Source organism: Panthera onca, chromosome B1, assembly GCF_046562875.1.
Source record: "Panthera onca isolate mPanOnc1 chromosome B1, mPanOnc1 haplotype 2, whole genome shotgun sequence".
Classification (NCBI taxonomy): Eukaryota; Metazoa; Chordata; class Mammalia; order Carnivora; family Felidae; genus Panthera; species Panthera onca.
This window is the reverse complement of record NC_138342.1, coordinates 126495933-126514858: the sequence shown is the minus strand read 5'-3', so window position 1 is coordinate 126514858 and position 18926 is coordinate 126495933. Positions and strand designations below refer to the sequence as shown.

General features: G+C 35.8%; 1 long non-coding RNA gene across 1 annotated transcript; it reads right to left on the bottom strand.

Moving 5' to 3' along the window:
- Positions 1–11989: 11989 nt before the first annotated feature.
- Positions 11990–18294, bottom strand: LOC132693246 (uncharacterized). The gene is made up of 2 exons (XR_009616676.3): positions 18180–18294; positions 11990–12429 (listed from the first exon to the last, which is right to left on the bottom strand). It is a non-coding gene; the product is annotated as an uncharacterized LOC132693246 (long non-coding RNA).
- Between the last annotated feature and the right edge of the window lie 632 nt (positions 18295–18926).

Sequence of the window (18926 nt, the reverse complement as noted above, 5' to 3'; positions counted from 1 at the left end):
TGATGGCTTACTGCAGTTCTGATCAAAAGGAGCATTTCCGGGTACAGGAAAGTTATCTAAGTTTCAGTTTGCTGATGTGATACCCACAGGCAGGAATGGCTCCATCTTGGGCATAGAAAGTTATTTCAACAGTGTTAAATATGTTTGTGTATCATTATGCTATTTTTTAACATTCTGTGTTGTAATAATGGTAAATTAGAGAGGAGAAATAAATTTCCAACATAATCTAGTCTTTCTGGATCCAAGTAGAATAATCCAAACAACACTGAACAAATTTTACCCAATTAATACCAGTCATTAACTCTATTTTTAAAAAATATATTCTTTATCTAATAAGTATTCACTTTTGCTTCGTTTTAATCCATAGATTTCCTGTTTTAAATGGAGAGAAAGGAAGAGTTAATTAACATTTGTTGGACACCTATCACGTGCTTAGTATGATGCTGAGCTGAGTGCTTTAAAAGCATTATTTCAATCAACACACAGAACAACTATCCAAAATGGGCTTTGTGAATTCTAATTTAAAGATACGGAAGTCAGACTAAGACATCAGATGATCTTCTCAAGGTCACCCACCCAGAAAATGTTAGTTAATATTCATACCCAGTTTCCCTCATTCCAAAGCCCATGCTAATTCTGTTACATTGCATTTCTACTCCAGATGAAAATCATAGAAGTTCAAATAGCACTTTAAAGCTATATAGAACTTTAATACCCTCTGAGTCTAACTACCTCAGCCTATGGATGAAAAAAAATAAGGCCTGGAGAGTTTAAATGACTTGCTAGAATTCGTTCTGCTAGTTGATGTCAGAGATTGAAGTAGACACGATTTCTTCTCTAAGACAAGTCCATGTTCTGGAATAGTCTATCTGAAAATACAGGAATAAAAAATAAAAATAAAGGAATGAATTCCCTGCTGCAGGAAATGCTTAAATAGAGATGTGATGATTAAAAAGATTACAGAAGCATTTTTTAAGGGAAGGAAGTTTGGATTTGAAGACCTGAAAGCTTCCTTCTATCTCTTCCATTCTTTAAGGCTATATAATTAAGAATGCGTTTCCATTATCTTCTCTTCAATTAAAAGTAAATGAAAATTGGGGCATCTGGGTGGCTCCGTTGGTTGGGCGTCCGACTTCGGCTCAAGTCATGATCTCATGGTTCGTGGGTTCGAGCCCCACATCGGGCTCTGTGCCTAGAGCTCAGAGCCTAGAGCCTGCTTCATGTTCTGTGTCTCCCTCTCTCTCTGCCCCTCCCCTGCTCACACTGTCTCTCTCTCTCTCTCTCTCTCTCAAAAATAAATAAAAAACATTTAAAAAAATAAATGAAAATGGAAATATAGCATACGAAAATTTGTGGAACGCAGCAAAAGCAGCTTTCAGAGGGAGGTTCATAGCAATGTGTCCACCTCAAGAAATGAGAAAAGTCTCAAACAACCTGACCTTACACCTTAAGGACTTGAAAAAAGAAGAACAAAGCCCACAAAAATTAGTAGAAGAAAGAAAATAACAAAGATTACAGCAAAAATAAATTAGAGACTAAGAAGACAATAGAGATCAATAAAACTAAGAGCAGGTTCTTTGAAAAGGTAAATAAAATTGACACGACTTTCACTAGACTTAACAAGAAATATAGAGAGGGAACTCAAATAAAATCAGAAATGAAAGAGATGTTACATCTCTCTGCTTATATTGTCCTTCTGTTCTTAAATGTTGTCTACTTTATCCATTAGAACCCTTGGCTTATTAATTATAAATATTTTAAATTCATGGTTTGATAATTCCAACATCTTTGCTGTACCTGAGCCTAGTTCTGATGTTTGCCCTTTCTCTTCCAATTGTGTTTGTTGCCTTTTAGTATATCTTGTAATTTTTTCTCAATAGCTGGGCATGATGTGTCAGGTAAAAGACACATTCCTAAAAGTTCTTTAGGAATATAGTGGTAAGGTGTAGGTGGAAGGGAAGAAGTGTTTTCTACTCTTATAACTAGTTGTCAGTCTTTTAGTGAACCAGTGCTTCTGGACTGTGAAGTTCACACGTGCTTCTTAGTTCCCCCCATCTTCTCATTACCCTTAGATGGGAAAGGATGACTAGGTTGGGTGGACCTGGATATTTTCCTTCTTCTACATGGCAGTCTAGAGTGGGCTCTAGTTAGGTATTTTCTTTCCTTCACATGGAAACTAGAGTCAGCTGGAGTTGAATATTTCCCTTCCCCTCAGGTTAATTAGGCTCTGATAAAACTCCATCAGGTTAGGTTCTCATTAACTAGTTTCTCCTGGGGGCAGACCTTATTAAGAAGAGCATAATTCTCTACCATATTTCAAAATGGTTCCTTTCTCTGCTCCCTGCCAGAAGCACAAAGGGATTTTTCTCCAGTATTCACTCTAAGAACCTGGTAGATATATCTGGGAGGTGGAACCTAGGAGTGTGCAGGTCTTCTCCCTTCTACCATGACCATGTCACCCCAGCGTTTTTAGCATTGAGAGTTGTTCACATGGAACCTCAAGCCATTTGTCAACTGAAGTTCAGGTCTCTCTACCCTCGTTCTGAGGAGGTTTCAGCTCACGAGTTTCTGCTCTGGTAAGTTGTAATTCTTTGTATTTTTCTATCAGGCATGCCAACTTTGGGGGGCAGCAGTTTGCCTTGTGACCTCACCTCTCTTATGGATCTAGGATGGATTGTTGATTTTCAGTTTGTTTAGCTTTTTGCTGTTAGGACAGAGTGGCAACTGCCAAGCTTTTCACATGCTGTACCAGAAACTGGAAGTCTTGGGTTTTTAATTGTTGATAATTATTATCATTTTTCATGTTCTACGTTTTTTTTAGAGCTCATCTTCTCTAGTCTTACAGCAGAATAGAGGGTAAATTCTGAGAGGTAAGGACGATTCTCTCTCAAGGTCTCTTTTGCTAGTTCAGTCTCTCTCTCCCTCTCACCTTCTCCTTCTCTGAGTCTTCCTTTCCTTCCTCTTTCCCTTATCTCGTTCACACACACACATAGAGTTAAAATGTCGTGTGTCCTTGTCTTTATGCAATCCATCATCAAGTTTATTAAAATAATGGCAGAAAAATTTGTAAGCCTAGTAGTGATAAACCAGGCACTGGGTTTTCCCATACTCTATCCCAATATTTAATTTACTTCTTATACACAGAGTCCTTTGTTTTGTACAATTGGTTTCTGACCTATTTCCCTTCAAACAAATATCCCTTTAAACCTTAAATATAGAAATAGTATGAGAAAATATTTTCCCCTTATTTTCCTTAAAAAAATATTCTCTTTAATACAAATTGATAGCATCAGTTATTAAATTATTTGGTTACTATTTTAATCTTTTATCATAAAGTATTAGTTAGTATCAAATTGAATCTATGATTCCAGGGCCATTATATTAATTTTTATAATCAGATTCCAGGATTATGGATGGGAGAAAGGATAGATGTAAAATATTTTCTCTTTAATTTTTAATCAATAAGCAACTGACAATGCAGATAAAGTAAAAAAAAAATCAGCTTTTAGTTGATTAGTTTTATTTTTAAATTATCATAGGATTTCATGCTTACCATGAATCATTCAAACATAATAGAAGTGTGTTAAATAAGAGCAAAAGTTTCACTCCTTATATGCCTCCAGACCCCACTGCTCAAAAGTAGCAACTATTAACAGTTTAATTACTACACTCTGGGCATTCTCGGTTTTATACACATACACACACAGACACACGCACACAGAAACAAGATCATACTATACACAATATTCTTCAATTTGCTTTTATCCACTCAACAGTACTGAAAAATTTTTATACAACTACATACAAACCTGCCTCATTTATTTTAAAGTCTAGCTAGTATTCCATCTTATAGATGTGCCATAATTTGTTTAACCATTCTGTGGTTGATAAACATTTAGTCTGTTTTCAATTTTTCACCATTACAAATAATGTTGCAATAAACATCCTTGTACATAAATTATTATAACATGTTTATTTTTACCATTCCCCCTAAAAAAATCTGACAAACCCACAATGTCAAACTAAACAAATGCTTCACTGTCTATCTCCAAGGTTAATTAAGCTGCAGAGTACCCAGTTGGGCAGGGTCCTACAGGGGAACAAAACACACAGCGTGCACCTTAATACACTGGCCACAGAGGACTTGAAGACCCTGGAGATCAATGGATCTTACTATGCTCTCAACAAGGAAAGAACCCATTTAGATACAGGCTGGGATCCACAGTTCATGTTTATAAAGGGAGGGAATAAATGGGAGGAGAAAAAATGAATATCTCAAAGCGTAGTGCCTGAAATATCAAACACACCAAAGGGCATCTGAGGTAACTCAAGGGGAGCGGGGTGGTGGAAAGAAAAAAAAAAAAACAGAAAACAAACTCTGACACTTCCCAAGCACTTACAGGAAAAAAAGGTCAAAGCTCATATAAGTTTACTGACTCCTTAGGGATTACACACCCTCAAAAGTGATGTAGTCATCCCTTTTCATGAGTTTTAAACTACTGCAGTAGATTCTAATAGCAAGTGCCATATACAAAAGTAGCAATGTGCAATGTCCCGTGCAAGCAACACTTTGATTACTGGCAGAATACTCGATCTCCTAGCACTGCTGCATTTCTGTCGTATGTTGGAAACCTCCCCCAAACTTTGTTCCTCCTCTCCAATGCCAGATCTTCTTTAACATGACAGTTCTGCTACAATCTTTAAGCAATTGCAATGTGTCTAGTATTATGCTAAGAATCCTTTGGACATTATCTCATTTAATGCTCATAACAGTACTATGAAATCAACACAGTTATTATCCTCATTATCCAGACTCAAGGAGATCAGTGCTAATAAGTGGCAGAACCAGGGCTTAAATCCAGGTGGACATGCTCTAAAGCCCATGTGTCTAATCACTACAGGATATCATCTATTTTATTCTGAATGTTCAAGGAAGAAATCCTCAGATTGGAGTGACAGAACCCTGTTAATACATGGCAATGAGGGGAGAACTATTTTATTTCCATTGGCTTTTGTCTTAGTTATTAGGGAAACTAATTCTCAGATTGTCAGAAGCAAAGTATTGGTGAAGAGGCCTTAAAGTCCAAAGAAAAGAGAAGAATGAGCCCTTCAAAATGTGCTTGAAATCTTTCCAAAAGTTCTAAAAGAATACCAAATATGACTGTTGAATCAAATTTGAAATCTTTGAAGAGTCATAAAGAATGAAATAAATACATAATAGAAAACAGACAAAGATCTGATATTCAAAGAGACTATGGATTTTAAAATTTCTATCAAGGTGTATTTAGCAAACTGCAGAATTTCAGGACTGATTATCAAAAACATTTCTTATATGAAAACAAAACTCTCTAGACACATCCACAGATTTAAAAGGGGGAAATACTGTTTGTTTTATCTGTTTGTGATGGATCAATTTACCTGGATGTTGCTGAAGTCTCTGATTACCATTTTGCAGAAAAGTCTTTAGTAAAAGCTTTCATGATGGAGGTATACAAGAGCTAAAAAAACCTACAAGGTCAATGATAATGCAGTTTGCTAAAAGACTGATCATTTCAACCATTAAACCTAAGATTGCTGGTTAATTGTCCAATGTCCAAAACTAAAGTCTCTAATAATAACTTGTAGCAAATACAGTGGGCAGCAGATTCAGGATTTAAACAGTTTAAGCAGGATGTCCAGGCCTAAATCTAGAAAGAAAAAATCTGATGAAGATAAATAAAAGTAAAATATTTGAAACAGTTTATTTCTCCAGGTAACTTTGGATAATACCTCCTAATGACATGATTGAGCATTTGTGATAATATCTGAAAAACAGGACAAACGAAACAAAGTTCTACCATGAAGTTTAATTAAATAAACAACACTACATTGGGCATATATAAAGCTTTAAATAGATAATACATAAAGATACAGAATAATTGGACAATCTCAAGCTGCATGACTCCGTGACCTTACTGCATCCAATATTTCATTCCTTTCCTAGGCTGGAAAAATATTCTATACTTTTTATCTCCTACTTCCTTCTTTCTTCATTAACCTACTTTGTTGAAAACATATTGCAAATACTGACTTTTATACCCTTTCCCCCCGCAAATTGCTAGCTATGATATTTACCAAGACCATGTGCGGGTCAACCTAATAGCCATTTGCCCCCTTTTCTTGCTGTTAGGCCCACAATTTGCTCTGGGGTCTATCCTTCCCCATTTAATTCAGATAAACTGTGAAGGGTCATAGTCAGTTATAGAGTTTCATCTTCCTTGTCTATGATTGGTTTGGGGCAAGGGCATGCAATCCAGGGCCAATAAGACCTAGATACATTCATCCATTCATTCCACAAATATATACCCACTACATGGCAGACACTAGGTCCGGGAGAAACAGCAGTGAGCAAAGCAGAAACGTCTCTGCTCACATGGGTCCCAGATTTTAATTGGAGAAGAAAAAAATTAATAGAAAATGTTTGTGGGAAAATATTCTTCACTTTTAATATATTTTTTAATGCCAGGGGAAGAAATTGTTCTTTCTTTTTCTCTGACATTGATCAATAGGATGTGATGCTTAGAGCTTTAGCAATGCAGAGAGGAGCTACCCAACCCAGCTAGGACAGCAATGCAGAAACATGGAGAGAGCCATCACTGAGCTGCGAAGCTAATCAACATGGCCACTATAATGTTTCAACCACTTACTTGTGTTCGAGTTTTCTATTACATTCTGTTGAGTGTATTCTAACTGTTATGATATGGTATACAGGTTTGGTAGGAAAGATTTCAGAGCAATCTACCTGATCTCTGACCATTTTTTTACAGGTAGAATTTTATATATAGAATGAAAACATACAACCAGCCCACTAAGATAAGAATATACATCCTTTGTAAATATGCTTCAGTATAGGCCTAGATTGCTGTTGTCTGGAACTGGAAGGGGAGGTATTTATCATCACAGAGAGATTAGGGATATTTTGAGGCTCTCCTTATCTGTATGCTTATGGTAACTATGACTCATCCATAATCATAATCTATCTAACTATGTGTGATGTATACTTTAGAAGATGATTCAGAAATTCTAATTTGAGGTCTTAATTAAAATTATTTAATGCTGAGAATATTAGCTGAGGGAAAACATTTTTATGCAGGTACAGACATGGACAACATAACTAACATGGACTTCCAAAAACTAGTGAGGAACTATGTTATTTTCCAAAATGTTGAGGTGATAAGGCGAAAAGCAGGGATGTACTTTCTATGATTACAGAGGGAAAAATTCCCTCATGGAGGACAGAAGAGGAGTAACTTACTGGATAATTATTGAATGAATGAATATTTTAGCATTTACAATTCTGTGATGTATATTTATGGTTTCTTTGACACAAAGGTATAGCCCTCATCTTTCAAAAATTTATTTTTCTGCTGATGACACAAGAGATCAGTCAATCACCCTCTTTTTCTTTCCGTTTTTCCCCTCCCTCGCACCCTTCCCCCCTTTCTTTCCTTCCTCTACTCTTATTTATTTATTTATTTATTTATTCATTTAAGCAAACCATGAGTGCCTTTTCTGGAGCAGATATTGTGTGCAGTATATGAATAAGACTGTAAGACAGAGTTCTTGCCCTTAAGAAGCTTATTAGACTCCAAGAAAAGAAAAGATACATTTAAAGTTTCATGTTTTGCCTGGTGAATGTTATTGGGTCAACAGTGAATGCTACTGAAATCCAAAGTGAGGAGAGGGAGAGCTAGGAGCAGAATTCATGTGAAGATACATAGAGAAAAAAGTGGTTTTTGAATTGAATTTAATAAGGTGATAAGAATATGTAAAGGGAGAGGAAGCACGATGAAGGCTGGGGAAAATGTAGAACAGAAGTATGCATGTACAGATGTATATATGATACTCTAAGGGCAGTGAATAGCTTGCTTTATTGAAGGTCTGTGTTTCCTGTGGAAGAGTCACAAGAGTCAAGTTTGGACGAGTAGAGTGGGGTCATGTAATAGAAGACTTTGAAGGGCAGGCCAATTCTTGGTCTAAAGCTATAGGCGATAGGGAGCCTACAATTTAACCAGGGCAAGAATTACAGAACCTGAGAAGAATGATCTGTCATTGATGCAGACAATGGAAAACAAACTTGATTCCTTACTGGGCTGTGATGTTTGAGTTGAAATAAGATTTCTAAAGAAGAATAAATAAGTGTGGGCCGAAGTACCTGTGATGGTGTAATTTATGATAAATATATATTTTGTCATTGTCCAGTTTCTGGCACACAGCTCCTAAAACTCTTGGAATATCCTGTGATGAGAATGATAAAGGTGTATTTGGTTGTATTAGTGAGGTGACCTTTAGGAAGCACCCAAGGATGGTGACTGCTTGCCCTTGTAACCAACCTTTATGATTACAGGGTTGGAACTTTCAACTCTGCCTAAACTCCTCCCCCAGAAGAGAGGTCCAATCACCAATGGCCAATGATTTAATCCATTGTGCCTATGTAATGCAGCCTCCATAAAAACCCAAACGTACAGTGTTGGGAGGGCTTCCACATTAGTAAACTTACAGAGGTGTTGAGAGAGAGGTGTGCTGGGAGAGCATGGATGCTCCATCCTTTCCCCCACACCTCTTCCTATGCATCTCTTCCACCTGGATATTCCCGAGTTACATCCTTCTATCATAAACCAGTAATCACAATCTAATAACTAAGATATTTCTTTGAGTTCTGTGAGACCCTCTAGCAAACTAGCCAAACCCAAGGAGGGAGCTGTTGAGACTTCTGACCTGTAGCCAGTTAGTCAGGAGCACAGGTGACAACCAGGACTTGTAATTGTGTCTGAAGGTAGGGGGCGGGAGCATCTTAGGAGACTGAGCTCTTAACCTGTGGGATCTAATGCCGTCCCCAGGTGGTTAGTATCAGAATTTAGTTAATTGCTTGGTAGTGTTGGAAAAAAGCACATACTGCAACTGGAATTAGATTAGTAGTATCACAATGAAAACAGGAAGAATTAGGTGTTTATACAGTTTATATGGGAATCTGAGACTCCCATAATAATAGTGAATAGCAGTACGAATATTTTTAACTGTTGAAGTTTGATTATAGCATGGATAAGAATAGTAAATAATTTAAGCAACAGACTCACCAAATGCATTATTACTTCAAAAAAGTGAAGTTTTGAATTTCAAAACCATAACAAAATGTTAGTTTAAAAATACATACTCTATTTAACTCATTCATTATGTTCAATTGTTTCAAAATACAATTTTTTAAATGCTAATTTTTATGACAAAAATTCTATTAATGAATTGAGTAGTCTTCTAGAAAACCTTTTATTAATCCAATCACATCCTATAACCACTATAAAAGCTTGGGAATGCTAATAAGAGAAGGAATGGTTTTACAAAATGAAATATCCTAACACAAAGCTACTGAGATTGTGCTATTCAATAGTTTCAATGAAGAAATGCTAAATATTGTCAAAGGTCTCTCCAAAGCCAAAGTCCTGGGGCATAACACACTCCTCCAAGAATTATGTTCTAAATTAGCTAGTGTTCTTCTCGATCGTTTATTAGAACTTTATAACCAGAACTTGAAATTAAAAACCATCCATATTACACATTCTGTCAATATTTTATGCATTATATTAAGAAGGAAAAACTGCTACATTTTAAATTTCTCTTTGGCTCTCTGCCTCCAAAAACACCAGTTTGGGAGGTATGACTCAGATTCTCACCTGGCAGGTAGAATACAAAATGTTCTCTTTTCACTTGTAAAGACAAGCCTGGACTCATGCCAGGGAGAATCTCTCTGGCTAATGTATGACAGTTCATTGATAATATTTTAAACATGGGCCTTTTTATTGAAATAACTAATTAAAAAATATTTAGTGAAAGTGAGTACATTGGTTAAGCTTACTTAAATGACTTTCTTCAACTTGAAATCCAATGTGAAAGTTTTGTCAACTGCCAATAATTATATCCCAAAGGAAAGCAAAGGATAAAGAGTTATGGCATCAAGAATTTTCCAAAGGTGAAAGAGTATACCTATTAGAAGTAAGAAAATTGAGAAGCACTCACAAAGGAATATAATAATGTTCCTTCCAATTCTCCTCCCAAAGTGTGTAATTATTACACATATGCAAATTGAAAGAATAATGATGCTCTTCTGTTTACACCCTGCCTCTGTTCCCTTCTAATGTACTCACACCTGGGTCAAGCTGAGTGCTATTCAGCTAGAAATAACAATTAGCGAAGCTCTGATACAATGCAAACTTAAACCTACAAAATCTGCTGTGAAGTAGGAGGGATGGGAGAGCAGTTGTCAGCCCTCCCCTGATCTGGCCACTCCACCAATTGCAAATCCTGAATGCGCACAGGAATAGTAGTGAGCACTGTTCCTTGTATGTACCTTCTTCTCATTCCCTGGTTGCTCCAGCATAAATGGGTTACATGAGCTCTTCATCTAATTTTGGAGTGTGATTTCAAGCTTATTTATCAACATTACCTGTTCATGTTTTAGGCACCACCTAAAACTGAATATGCCAACTCACAGAAAAATGTGGCACATATTGTAGGACAAAGTAAGACTACAATTTTGCATAGAGAGTACACTAAATATTTTGTATTCAATAACCTCTGCTCCTTTTTTTAAGAGTAACTATGTCATCATCATGTTTGTTATTTTTTTTAACTTTACAACTACGAGTTGGTCTTAAGGGAATTTTTAGGTAGAGTGAAATCAAGGGCAAGCTTTAATTTTTTTTTTTAACGTTTTATTTGTTTTTGAGACAGAGGCAGAGCATGAACGGGGGAGGGGCAGAGAGAGAGGGAGACACAGAATCCGAAGCAGGCTCCAGGCTCTGAGCCATCAGCCCAGAGCCTGACGCGGGGCTCGAACTCAAGGACTGCGAGATCGTGACCTGAGCTGAAGTCGGACGCTTAACCGACTGAGCCACCCAGGCGCCCCAAGGGCAAGCTTTAAATAGGAAATTTTTCAGATAGAAGTTAAGGACATGAAAAGCACTTGCTTTTAAATAGCTGAAATTTAGTTCAAATTTTTTCTCTTCCTGTTTTACCATCTTTAAGATCATGACAGATTGCGCAAAAGCTCAGACAAGCACAGATCTCAGAGACCCCACACAAAAGACTAGCAATATCCGTAATGCTACAAAAAGGGTACTTAGAACAACTGAACCTCCAATCTACATAACCGTGTGTTGTGTTTAATGAGGGGCATCACAAAACTCTGTGTATTGGGAACACGTGAGATGGAGGAAGAGTGGGAGTAAACCAATGGCATTGTGAAACTAGGAAGGAAAAAAATAGAATAAACAAAATGTTCCAAGAAGGGAAGGCACATATAATCTTTTCAAAAAAGAACCATCTAGTAAATAAAAATGTGTATTTTTAAAAAATCAATATTTAGCATATATTTAGTCATTTATTTGAGCCCATCAGAAAAAAAAGGTACATCCCAATAATACTTATTCCAGCAAACCAAGTTAGCTTTTTACCTTCTTGTAGGCATTATAATTATTCCCGGTACACATTGCCTTTAGCATGTCAAGAAAAAGTCTTTAATATCCTCATTTTAAAAGATTTACATCATTTCTCTTGTTCCCTAAGATGCTGTCATTTTCATATATCCATCATTAAATGAGTACCGTGCCCCCATTTCCTTTTTCATTCTCAAAGGAAGACTGGACTGGGTTTTATTAGCATTTTAAATCTTTTTCTAAAGGGAAAAAGATAGCAAAAATCAACTAAACTTTTCCCTGTGATATTAAACATCACTAGGTGGTCTTAAATTTCTTACCTTTATATGCTGTTTTCATGTCAGGAACTGGAGATCTATTTTGAGTTGGCTTTTACCCAAAGAACTTGAGTTGGCTCAAACTTGAACAGGCAAACTGTGGTTTCTTAAAAAAAAAAAATCCTTTTGTAACACTTTTACCTGACACTTCAAAAAAAGTGGTAATTCAAATTGCTATTCAAAGACACAAAATAAAAGCAAAAGTAGTATGTTGCTTTTTTTATCCATAAAAAAGGGTTGAGATTTAAAAACTTATTCATAATCACATAAAATAGCCAAGGTGAATAAACCAAATTGGGAGATTAATTAAACAGATCAGCCAGTTAGAAAAATGATGACCAAAATGTGAAACTAAAGGATCATTCTGTATGGCAGACCAGTTGGTTTCATCCAGTTCACCACAGATAACTTAATGTCAGCTAGCTGTCATACAAATGGGTAGTCCATGACACGAGTAGCCTCCAAGCGAAAATGACAGCTTACATACTTCATTGTCTCTGGAAAAACTCAAAGCACACATCTTCCTAGGTCATTGGTTTCAAATCTACATGAGGGTTTCTTGTCAAAATCACCTACACAAGATTCAAGAACACTGGTCCAATTAGCTTCTTGATGCAACACTCTATTCTTCATGGAAACCACTCCTATGAATATATACAAGCTTTGTTAGACTTGATCTGGTGATTTTTTTTTTTTTTTATCTTTTTTTTTTAACGTTTATTTATTTTTGAGACAGAGAGAGATAGAGCATGAACAGGGGAGGGGCAGAGAGAGAGGGAGACACAGAATCGGAAGCAGGCTCCAGGCTCTGAGCCATCAGCCCAGAGCCCGACGCGGGGCTCGAACTCACGGACTCACAGACCGTGAGATCGTGACCTGAGCCGAAGTCGGACGCTTAACCGACTGAGCCACCCAGGCGCCCCTGATCTGGTGATTTAAATGCTAATTCCCTTTATTTGTATATGTCACTTATACAAGGGAGTTTTCTAATATCAGATAACAGAATATAGTAAAAAGTCTAACAGTTCATTTGCTCTAAAATTACTGTAGCTGAAGTTGAGTGTGGTATAACATATTAAGATGAATTTTGTTGTTGTTGTTCTTAATCGTCCTCTTTAAGAGCAAGCTAAGAAACATGTGCCTTTTTCAATCCTGCATTTATAAGCAAAAGTCTTTGTTATCAAGTATTAAATGTATTTCTACCCATAAATATCTGCTTTTGAAAATCTGTTTAAAAATAGATCTCCTATAAGAAAATCATCTCTCTAAAATAACCTATCTATATTACATATTCATACTATATGAATTTTTTGTTTAGGTTGAAATTCTTGCTTAGAGGGTATCTTATCTAAAATCTAATAAAAGATAATACTAGATAATGAAAATAGGCACTGGATTTATCCAAACCTGGGTTTGGGTTTGTGTCCCGCTTTGTCACTTACTAACGCTATGACTTTAAGAGATTCAATGAGTGTTCAGTTTTAACCTGTGAAAATAAAAATAATAATCTCTATCTTGGCAGGTTCTTATGAAGATTACCATAATACCAATTGCAGGGCTTGGTCATAGTGCAGCATAACAATTAAGATCGCAAAGTCTAGAGATAGGCTGCCTGGGTTCAAATCCACGCCTTACCATTTTTAAGTTGAAACCTTGGACAAGTTATTTGAATTCTCTTTGCTTCAGTTTCCATATCTGAAAAATGGTAATACAGATAGTATCTACTTCCTCAGGCTGTTATGAGGATTGTTGAGTAAAGCATGTGGATTATTAAATTATACACTTGAGATAGTACCCAGCACAGAATAGTGAATATGCAAATATTAGCCACTACTTTAAAACAGTCTAATAAATGACAGATATTATTATGATGATGAAGAGGAAGGGAGAGCCCAGAAGAGGTAGAATCAGAGGAGAGACAGATCAAATGGCTCCATTCCAAAATAGATAACAATGATCCAAAAACAACAGTCCCACTGTGACAAGGTTTAAATCAGCTCTTTTTATCAAAGTCATTTCAGGTCTCCAGAACCTAAAGAATTTTTTTAAATCAATTGTAACCCTGACTGATGCTTTAAAATGGCCCCTTTCATATAACTAATAGTCTATTCTGAAATTTTGAATCTTCTTGATTACATATTCAAACCATATTTTATACTTCTAATGATCCTTTCTTTGTTCATGTATTTATTCTTGCACACATTTTTCTTTCCAACCATGTTATCAGTTTCTCTGATGGCAAGAATTTTGTGTTATTCACCTTTATAGCCTACCTTTTCCCAAGCTAGGAAGTGTTGTTAAACAGATATTTTATTAAGCTCATATGTATTATCAAGCTTCATTAATGACTTTCATGGTTAATATTTTAGATGCCTAAATGGGACACACATTTTACCACTACTATCCATCTTTAAGCAATGCTTTATCTAATGCTTTAGTTAAAATTTAATTCAAACTTAACTCAAATTTTAAAATCAACCTAGGTAAGATTTTATTATCTGTGTTTAAACTTGGATTGGCTTTTATACAAATAAAATTTATTTATTTATTTTTTCAATATATGAAGTTTATTGTCAAATTGGTTTCCATACAACACCCAGTGCTCATCCCAAAAGTGCCCTCCTCAATACCCATCACCCACCCTCCCCTCCCTCCCACCCTTCATCAACCCTCAGTTTGTTCTCAGTATACAAATAAAATTTAAAAGCATCCCAGCTATTCCAAAATTATGAAAGCTATACTCCTATTGCATAACCAAGTCTCAGAAACTTTTATGTGTTTGTACAAGTAAGATAAGCAAGGTAGAAAGATCTGAGGGTTACAGGAAGAACTAAAAAATAGAAATAAGCAAGCTCAATGGATACTTCTTTAGCTCGAAACATTTTTCTTCCAGTATATCTTTGATAGCTGTTTCATTCCCAGTTGTTTTGTTGTCTCCTTCAGGTATTATCAGTAGCTGAAGTTTGACTTTCTTATTTATTGTGTCTTGATCTCATCACTTTCATTTCTTTGCATAAAAATATGCATTGGTGAACTTCTCACAATTTCCTCTTCACCCCACTGATTTGATTTTTTTCAGCATCAATTCTGCATTTACAAAGCTCTAGTGCGGATTTTAATTCAGTTATTATGTTCTTTTTCTTTTTTAAGTTTATTTATTTTGAGAGAGAAAGCACGTACACAAATACATGAGTGGAGGAGGGGAATAGAGAGTGAGAGAGAATCCCAAGCAGTCATTGAGGATCCCAGCATGGGTCTTGATCCCACAAACCTGAGCCAAAACTGAATGGGATGCTTATCCAACTAAGCAATCCAGGAACCCCTATTCTTTTTTTTTTTTTATAAGATTTTATTTTGTTTTTAAGTAAACATACAATGTGGGACTTGAACACATGACACTGTGATCAAGAGCCTCATGCTCCACTGACTGAGCCTGCCAGGAACCCCTAACTTCTTACATTCTAATGACCTGTTTAATATGTTATTTCTCTGCAAGTGTTGCCAAAAGCCAAATATTGCTTTTGTTCTTTAGAATTCAGATACTATTATTTTTAAATAAAGAAAAATTGTTTTACAGAAGTTTTGAAATATAAGTGATAAATAGAGCTTATTCACTTAACAAATTTGAGCCCCTACTATGTAATAGACAATGGGAATTTAAAGACAAATGAGACATGTTCCCGACTTCAAGAAGCTTAGTGTAAAGGTGATGATAATGACAATAAAAATAACACATTTAAGGTGCATGTCTAGGTACTAGGCACGGTGCCAAACATTTTAGATGTGTTATCTAATCTTCATAACAATATGAGGTAATGATATACTGATTTCAGAGTAAAAAAAAAAAATAAAAGCTAAAAGAGGATAACTTGTTGAAGGTTATTTAGACCCATGACTCCAAAATTGATATTTATATCATTTCTCTAACTTCTCATACTTTCCTTTCATTAAGTTAAAACCAACAAATGGCATAACCATAAGCATATTTAAATAATGATTCAGTGAGACTGGTAATATCTAACAGTTGCTAACCAATTTCACTTATTATAGGTTGAACCTTATAAGTGAGAAATAAAAAGTCAAAATTAGACTCCATTATACATATATGTAAATGTACATATATATATATATATATGCACACACACACACACACACAGACACACACACATTCAGATAGGTAGATAAAAAGGTTTAGGAGAAAAAAAGTGCAAATTTATTAAAATAACACAAATATATAGCCTTGGTTTCTTCCTTGATCAAACCGGATTTCCTGAAAAATTCCCTTAATTTTCTTCTATTTCCATTTATTCAGTTCTTGTAGTATTTGCAATTTCTATAGAAGTAAGGTCTACAACCTCTAGGGACTCTATTTTTATGAGTATTGCAACCAAGGTTTTCCTTGACCATGGGAACAAAACCAACTTTTAATTCATTCCCTTAGAACAGGGGTCTATAAACTTTCTCTGTAAAAGACCAGATAGTAAATGTCTTAGGCTTTGTGAACCATTTTGTCTTTGTGACAACTTCTCAACTCTGCCACTAAAATGCAAAAGGAGCCATACATGGTACATCAGCAAATGAGGATGACTGCATTCAGATTAAACCATAGTTATGGACAGTGAAATTTGAAATATTATATAATTTTTACATGTCACAGAACATTCTTCTTCTTTTGATTTTCTCAGTCATTTTAAAATATAAAAATCCTTCTTAATTCGTGATTTCCTTTGTAGCACTTATTGTGTTTATAGATAATTGTTTTTTGTAATTATCTGAATAATGTATGTTCCCCCCTTACACCATAAGTTCCATGAGGACAGGGATCAGGTCTTCATTTTTATTGGTCTGTCTTTGTATTTTCCAGGCCAACTCATGAATTCTGTATTTTGACCCTTTTGTCATTTTGACCCAATTTATTTTGGAGGAAAATTAGTTATTTTTGCCTCATTAAAAAAAAAAAAGAGGGGCACCTGGGTGGCTCAGTCAGTTAAGTATCTAACTCTTGATTTTGGCTCAGGTCATGATCTCATGGTTTGTGAGTTTGAGTACCACGTCAAGCTCTGTGCTGACAACATGGAGTCTGCTTGGGATCTCTCTCTCTCTCTCCCTCTCTCTCTCAAAATAAATAAATAAACTTAAAAAAAAGAAACTTAAAAAAAAAGAAACTATTTATTGTGTTACGTTAACCTAGATTCATTAATTCTTCTTTGTGTTTTTCAATCACTTGGAACTTCAAGTTACTGCATCACAAAAATTCCTCATTCCTCTGTATGGAATAAAGATGACCACAGAATCTATAGTAGAGGGAGAGTAGTTGAAAGACAAAGCCATCAGCAATGTGATTAATAACTATAAGCTGGGGGCTTCAAATGTCACTGGAAACAAAGGGATGAAAGGGAACCTACTGGGTGTAAATCTTCATTCTTACAGTCCCCAAGAAGTTTTTGGTAAATACCATCATACCAAAGTTTTGCTATGTTAAAAAAGTATACTTGTAAGCATTATTACCCCCAAACCAATGATTATGTAGTTTAAAAACAAAAATGAGCATAATCTCCTACAACTTCAAAATGGAAAAGACATTGTAGGGGAAAGAAAGTAAATTTGATAATGGAATTATGTGCATCACACCCCCCCCCCAAAAAAAACAACTGAAGCATCAACAGAAGTGCACGTGAAGGGGCTGAAAGACATGAATATTACAAAATGGACAATCTCACCAAATTAAATGTAATGTTCTGGAATACCCTTTCTCTATCTATTAGCTCTAATTCTGTAACCCTTCAAGAAGAAAATGGAACTGCAAGAGAAAACTCCAATTAAGTCTCTGAGCCTAAGGCATATTCAAGCCTTAGTGATCCGACTGGAATGGCTTTATAATTCAAAGGTAATCTGGTGATGTCAATCAGTGCTTTCTCATCATCCTGCATTTTTCCTCCATCAAAAAAAAAAAAAAAAAAAGAAATGAAAGAAAAATGCCTAAACGTGATACAGCTCTAACAAAGAAACATCTAACACAGAGGAAATGCTATTTCCCCTTGACACACTGTTATTAACCAACAAAGAGCCAACTGGAGGGGCAGGTGTTTCCTGGGGAATAGGGGAGATCAGTGAGGCCATTCTCAGAGATTTAAACAGGAGGATGACTGAACCTAGAGGTATGTGTTTTTGTTTTTGTTTTGTTTTCTTTCTTTGATTCCCTGAAAAGACCCAGAAAGAGTGGTGTTCCTTCAAATCTTTCCTGTTCAGATTTCAATGAAAGTAAGAGATATCTTGGTTTATTCTTGTTTCCCACAGTCCTTTGGGATACAGAAATATGTATGTAGAGGATCAAACTTTTATGAGGTCACCCTATGAAACATCAGGCAGGTATTTGAAAAGATGGAAAGATTACCGTCTTAGCTGAGGTTTTTTGATGAATAAGCTTCATCTCAATCCAAGTTGCAATCAGTCAAGGATAAGAGTACATTCAGTCTTCTTGAATGGGTAAACTTTGCTTGAGATCAGTTTTCTTGCTGGCAGGGAAATAAGCTACAATTATGGTATGCTAATGAATATGAATTTCTTTCTATTAAATCACATTTAATTAAGGTATCTGTTTCTGTTTTGTTTTTTAAGTTGTAACTTGTTTTCTTCCCATCACACTGGTGGTCCATGCCTCTGCATGAGGATACAAGGAAAAGGATTATTCCCTTCTGACTAGACAGTGAGCATATGGCCCTGCGTGTCCACATCAGAGTATCCAGGTTTTCCCAGCACTTTGGTTCCAGTGATCAAGAAGGTGCTGAATAGTAGACACAAGGCTGGTGAAAACCTTCATTCTTCTTTCTGATAAACCGCTCCCTCCAAGGTTTACTTCCTCCAGGCAGGGCCCGGAAAAACCACACAGCAAGACATTTCTCCCTTTGAAAATGTCTCATTAATCAATCAGACAGGCTTAAAGAGAAGCAAATCAATCTAGGGCCCACTCTTTTGGACATTTTTGGATGTTAAAGGAGGAACTTTGGCACTGATTTCTGAGTTCTTTGTTAAAAGAGATTTTAAAATTGTAAAGCTTTATTAACTTTTTCATGTAAATCAGAAAAAAATATTTCCTTATTTTGAACTTTGAAAAGTAGACAAACACATCTTCTATAACAAC